The sequence below is a fragment of the Pyxicephalus adspersus genome, chromosome 11 (assembly GCF_032062135.1).
Source record: "Pyxicephalus adspersus chromosome 11, UCB_Pads_2.0, whole genome shotgun sequence".
Taxonomy (NCBI): Eukaryota; Metazoa; Chordata; class Amphibia; order Anura; family Pyxicephalidae; genus Pyxicephalus; species Pyxicephalus adspersus.
This window is the reverse complement of record NC_092868.1, coordinates 58,313,784-58,321,108: the sequence shown is the minus strand read 5'-3', so window position 1 is coordinate 58,321,108 and position 7,325 is coordinate 58,313,784.

Below are 7,325 nucleotides of genomic sequence, written 5' to 3'. Positions count from 1 at the left end.
ACAAACTACTGGGGGAAATCTCCCCATTGTGGGAGGGGCAGAGACACAAACCACTGGAGGAAATCCTATGGGTGCAGAAGAAATTGGCCGCTAATTTTATTATTTAATTCAACTTTATTTAAATGTTATGATCTCTCCATCATTTTCATGTTCAAGTTCAGGAGAATTAATATCACATTTAGCCAGCATTCGTCAACAAACAATGATTAATTTTTATTTGTTTTCTACACCAGCAGCAAGGTAAGTAAAAGATGTTTTGCTGGTTGTGCAGTAGCTCACCAAAGTAACAATTCACCTAAAACTGACACCTGAAAGGAAGCCAACGCACACAATGTCATCACAATTCTAAACAGCAAATTTGGCCCATTGACAGATTCTGGGGAAATTCGCAGTAATAACAAAAAATGTTCTGAGCTTTATGAATCATTCACTCTTCATAAAAGTCAATTCCAAGTTAACACATAACAAACAGACAAATTAGAAAAATAAACAATGAAGAAATAAACTAGAATCATTGGGGATGAATACACAGAGCAGATCTATGTGTGGAGGGAGGGATCCGTTTAGGGAAGTTTATTTATTTTGTTTTAGTCCTCTTTTTGTGAAATTGTTGTGTTTTGTCTCTTTTTAAAGTTTTTTTTTCATTTTCCATTTTTTTTATTTCTGTGATAAAACAATGAGACTAATGGGGGAATTTTTGATGCTCATGGTAGGTAATTGATAGGTAACTTTAAGGAGAAATGTGACTACGGTATTTCAGCTCTCATACCTTTACAATATCCCCCTTACAGAGCCATTTTATACAAAACAGTAAAGATGTATTTCCTGTGTTGTATCTTTTTTTTTAGCTTTACCACTTAATAGGTAAAGGTAAAGTATACTATGTACCCCTGTACTTGTTCCTCAGGGTGAATGGGTGCAAATCTGGGTACCCCCTTATAACAAATGGGATTCCAGATACCAAATACGCTCTCTGCCTGTAGACCCCCAAAACACAAGGTTTACATTTTGGGGCTGAGGTCCTCCCCAATGATGCCATGATGGTCTTTGCCACTGTTGGGGCAGACAGGGGGCTACACTCTCTTTTGCCCCTTTTCTTATTTGGGAACCCAGATCCCAGGGAACATTTAATGGATAGGAGAAGGGCACACACACTCGCTGCCACATCTGCTAACACATCACACAGCCAAGGTATTAATGTTACTATTATTTACATTGTGTCCTTCTGTACTACAACAATATAGGTGTTTGTGCAGGGGAAATTTTTGTGACAGTGTTACACAGAAATGTTTCTGAATACCCTAGGGCAAAAATCTATTGTGTATGCAAGCAATGGGATGATATTGAAGGGGATTTCAATGCTAAATAACCCCTTGACTGCTATTAAAATTTGTTTTGCAACCTAAACTTTTTCACTGGAGAAATGTTCCTATAGGTCCTCCTCACCCCCAGAAATTTTGCTGATTTGAAAATGTTCAGGAGCTTTGTAATGTATAGAAAGTCAGCAGGCAGGAAAACCCTAAGATATGAGTGTGACTTCCCTGTAGGGGGGCTGTTTGCATGACCTGCAGAAGAAATCTTTTGCTAAACACAGCTAAACAACATCTTGTAACTCTTTAATGACCAAGACAAACTCTGCAGTTGTTTCTTTTTGCATATCAAAGTACAGCTTGCTCCAGAAGTTAATGAATATGGCTCCATAAAGATTTTTTTTTTGCTTTGTTTGTGATTAACTCACAGTGAGGTTTTTGTACAGTAACTGACACCATGCTGCCTTATAATATGATGAGACAAACATCTGTCCTAACTGCATTTATTAAAATAATGTACCTGTTCTGACTTACATACAAATTCAACTTAAGAACAAACCTACAGTCCCTATCTTGTATGTAACCTGGGGACTACCTGTATTGCAGAAGGGACAGGCGATGCAATAAAATAAACTAACCTGCTTGTTGTAATTTGTATTTTAAAGTTCACTCATCTCCCCTCACTGGAGCAATTTAAGCTTAGGCAAGAATGCTGTTAGAAGCTGTGCAGGTATCTCGAGTCATCCTCATTTCTGTCTGATAAACTGTAATGATCTTCCAACCCACTCCTCCCAATCTGTGTTCTCTTGGCTCCCCCTTTCAGCTATTAGATTTCTGTCTTGTCCATGTAGTGATACAGTGTATGAGAGGCATTGATGTGAGCTGAGAAACGCCCCATCCTTGCTGAAGTTTACTATTTTGCAGTCACATTGTTTTTTTTCAGACAGTATTCTAAATGTACGTTCGGTGGAGCCACAAAGCAGTTCAGTGTGAGATGGTACTGCAGGGTTGTACCTTCTATGCTAACAATGTGCCTGCACAAGCACAGATACAACACAAAGGAGCTGAGGTTTGTGGTTTATTGTGTTGTCAGCAGTGGCAGAGAAACAATAACAAAAGGGTGCCCTAGATCCACGCAGCAACACCCAGCCTTGGGTGCTATTGCCACTGATGATCCCTTCCTCTTGTTTGGGAACCATTGTCTCCATCAGCAATAAGGAACTCAGGATGTACGGGGCCAACCTACAGAATGAACAAGCTTTATTGTATGGAATCACTCACAGATACCACCAGACTCTCTTCCTGACATGAAACAGCAGGGTAAAGCTTGATAAGTTTGAAGATAAGTGGCTTGAGACCTCCATTCCTAATTGCGGGAAGACTATGAAAGGCCACCCGTCACCCATACGTACATACCTACTATGTCCATTGATAAATCCAGCAGTGGGCACATTATACTTTTTATTTTAAACTTACATCACTGCACAGAATGTAGAATACAAATCTGCAGGTTTGGCTACCTCCACTACTTCTAAAGAAGTGAAAAATAAAAAATAGAAGACAACGTTCACTTTAGCTAAAGAGTATTTTTTAGAAAGAGACTTTTAATTTACATTCAGTAGACACAACTTATTACTGTCTATGGCTGAACAAACTCTGCACTTCTATAACAATCTACAATTATATTGTGCTTACTGCCATCTGCTGGTGATGTTTGGAACTGCAGAATGACCATTAAAACCGAAGTATGTATAAACCCTAACAATGAATGTATTCTAATCGTTCTAAGTCAGTATGTTAAATATATCAATAAAAGCATTTTAAAAGACAGGTGTTGCATTATTAGACCTTTTCCCTCATGGTACGCCTTGCATGTGCCCATGGTACTGTTTCCTTTTTTTAAAAGTTACTTTGGCTGTTTGGCTTTTTGTATTTGATTTCATTCTATTAATGATAATGAACTGAAACTGAAAAAGTTGTTTTAAAACAGAAGCTGCAGTAATATGTGCATGTGATAACTATGATTCTGCAATTTTAAAGAGTCAATACCTTAATGGATCAGAGTGAATTAATAGTAAATAGTACATCTTAATGGTAACGTCTTCAGAATCCAGAAAATCTAAATATTGAAGTACATTATGTTGCACTTGGCATATCCAAAACAAACAAGGAAGCAGCCATATATGACAATGTTAAAGGCCAAGGGAAGTCACATGGTAGACACAGGTTCAGATATGAGAATAATACGGCATTGTGGAGGGTTGTATGGTAATTAAACAAAATCATTCCATTATTAGTTCAAGTATTGAAATATCAAATAAGATTTTATGTGTCAAAGTCATTTAATTAAATTTATAAATGAAATTAAAAAAAAATTTGCACCTGCAGTCAGCATTGAAAAACTTAAATCTTCTTCTTCCCCTGTGAAGTTTCCTAATATTTAATTATCCTGATAGTTGATTTTCCTGTGTATCACTTTTTTATTCCTCCATCATTACAAGGGCTGCAACAGATCCAACCTCAGGGTATAAAGTCTCTGCCAGTCTTTGTCTCCATTGAACAATCTGATGACCAACAGCTTAGCAAAGTAACCCTGTTTATCTCTAATATCATGCATGGCTCCTATATTCTGCTTATCTCTAATATCATTGCTGTATAATATATTGTGCAGGAATCCCTTTATCTCTCCTATTTACTTAGATCAGAACAAGTCTTTCTGCCTTGTTATATAGTTACATAGTATTTTGTAATGTGATGAGACCACTTTTAGCATTTAAGGATTAAGTTTAGAGTTTCAAGATTATTTTTGGATTTTTGGTTCTTCATGATGGGGTGATAATTGGTTGCCTGTTGCTGCATAGGTGGTAGAATTGCAGGTAAAGGTGACAAATAGGAGAAAAGTTGTCCCCACAGGTGCTACGAAGATGTAACCCCAATCTGAAGACAGGTTAACTGATGAACGTGTATCTTCTCCAGCCTTAGGGAACTTTGGTAAATCAGGTCCTATGTCTTGAACATCAAATTCTTACTCAAAATCCAAAATGTGCATGCTGTAAAACTTCTACTAGATTGCTCCCGGAGGTCCTGGAATCCACTCCTCAGGTCTTTACTGAGCCTCTTCAACCTTGTCCTCCCAAACAAGACTTCTTGTTACACCACCAGTTGTTTCACCTGTATTTGAAGCCTGGAGGTTTAGAGGCGACATATAAAAATCTGGAAGTCTTGCCACCCTTCACTTCCACACGGTTGGAAGCATGGAAGAAGTCATGTATTGATATATTTATACATTGCCTCAAACGGGCTTTGTTGTTGGTACAAAGATATGTGAGAAATAGACAAAGAGAAGGGTTTTTTGGCAAGCAAAAATTGTATTAATGATAGTTTCTTATGATACAAAGAACAAATATTCACTGATCCCTGATTTCACAGTAGGATCAATATCAGTATCAAAGTTGAAAATATATCCATGCTTGAGAGAAATTCCTGTTTTGTGGAACAAGAGTAAGAGCTACAGCCGCAGCCTCCCTGTACAGAGATCAGTGAATATTTGTTCTTTGTATTATGAGAAAATATCATTATTACAATGAGAATTATTATGAGAGAATCATTAATACAATTTTTTGTTTGCCAAAAAACCCTTCTCTTTGTCTATTTCTCATATAGCATGGAAATCCCAATAGTAGGGAGACCTGAAAACACAATCAATTTTTCCTTGCCATCTGTATCTCACTTGATGGATTTCCCATTACTTCCCATCCTGTAACCTCCACAGGAAATGTCATGGAACAAATGGCCCCATTTCCCCTCTATTCCTGTTCTGGTGACATTAATATCATTCCTGCCGACACCGATAACCAGGACGCGGAGTGGGGACAGCAAAACCAACCTGATGGGGCTCTAACCCATCACCATTCTATACAAATCTACAGAAACATTTTACTTTTAGTGACATTGGAATCGTGTGACCTGGAAGGAACAGATCTTGACATCAATGTTCCACAATAGTCTTCTTTTCTGCATAGAACAATCTATCTTTGTCTTCACACATCTCAAGGAAAACTTTCAGTCCTTCTGCCAAAATCCTCCTTGTTAATAAGTTTATTTATTGGCTGGGTGCCTTTGTTATTAAATCTTCCTTTCATTGATTAAAATCATTAGCAACCAATCCAAAATATTTCTGGAGAGGAACATAAGCTTAGACTATAAGTAACCCAATTCATCAGTGAGGAGAAATCCCCTGGAGATCCCATCATAGGACCATGGAGGTGAAGGAGACCTGCGATGGGAACTTACCTGTAAGTCCTTCTGCTGCCTTCTATATCAATTATATTCTGTAATATACAATATAGAAAACACATAAATGTTCTTTGCTTCTCATTCCTTTCACTATAGCAATATTACAACACACCCAACATAGAGAAAAATATTTGGGTGTTATAGTGTATATAAGAAATAAACTATAGCAAAAAGTTGTGTCCTGGCCATCACACATCTATGAGCTTCAATGCCTTTATTATACAGCTGCCCTGGAACATGCTTTCCTCTTCTGAGAAGACTTTCTGCAAGATTTTGGATTCTGTGGGGGGAATTTGCCCCCCATTGGTGAGGTCAGGTGCTGATGGTGGGGATTTGCCCCCTATTGGTGAAGTCAGGTACTGATGATAGGGATATGCCCCATTGGTGAGATCAGGTACTGATGGTGGGGATTTGCCCCATTGGTGAGGTCAAGTACTGATGGTGGGGATTTGCCCCCATTGGTGAGGTCAGGTACCGATGGTGGGGATTTGCCCCATTGGTAAGGTCAGGTACTGATGGTATTGGTGAGGTCAGGTACTGATGGTGGGGATTTGCCCCCATTGGTGAGGTCAGGTACTGATGTTGGATGAGAAGACCTGGCTCACCATTCCAATTTATCGCAAAGGTTTTCAGAAAGGTTGAGGTCAGGGCTCTGTGAAGGACACTCAAGTTCCCTCACACCAAACTGGGGACCCCATGTCTTTATGAAGCTGGCTTTGTTCCCCGCAGCAACATCATGGGGGAACAGAAAAGGTTCTTCACCAAACTGTGGCCACAAGGCTGGAAGATTGTCTACAATGTCTTTGTATGATGGAGAATTATTGGTACTAAAAGCTGTATCGTGCTGCACTTATTAAATAAACAACTTTCCTGAACCTAAACATTTCAGTTAGATCAATTAGAGGAGCAGAGGGATTTGGGTTCAAAATAAGGAGGAATACAGTAAACGCTATCAATTATATATCACGTTTCTTCTTCTCTATCAGCCATACAGCTTCTTCTCGTATAAGAAGGAGCCCAAAAAGAAATGGATTATTGGAGTTTCCCTGGCACTCCTTCTGGCTCTCATCATTGTTGTGTCAATTTTAATTGGAGTCTACATGACTCAGAAACACACAGAAACGGTAAGAAACATCTCTTCTACACCCAATGGAAACATATAAAGAAATGTTTTATTTTCTCCATTGGAATCGTGTTCAGGATTTGCTGTTTTAGTTCCTTTCCTGACATTGTCCAAGTTTCTGTACCATAGATGGTGACGATGGCGCTCAGCTCTCACGACGGACACAAAGCCCAGCAGACGATCTTGGTGAATGAACAGGAAGATGTGGCTGTGTTTATTGTTGTCATCGATAATTCTTCTTCCACCATCCTGTTTGATTATAAGAAGGTAAGTGGTGATTTGTGATTTTGGTTGCCAGTAGTCTCCTCATGTGATAATCTGATAATATATTTCCTTCTCATAGAGAATTATTGGTATTCGGACGTCTAACAGCACCAAATGTTACTTATTGAAGATGGATAAAGTCCAAACACCATCAATACCTGAATACCTGAAATACTGTCAGCAATGCAATGCATACAATAATGCAGATCGCATTAAACACTAAAACGGGCTCTCAGTAATTCTGACCCTGGAATGGTGACAGACAGACGGACTGCTTTCAGTATTTCAGTAACTGTTTATGTTCCAATATTTTTACACTCATGACAGTCTCT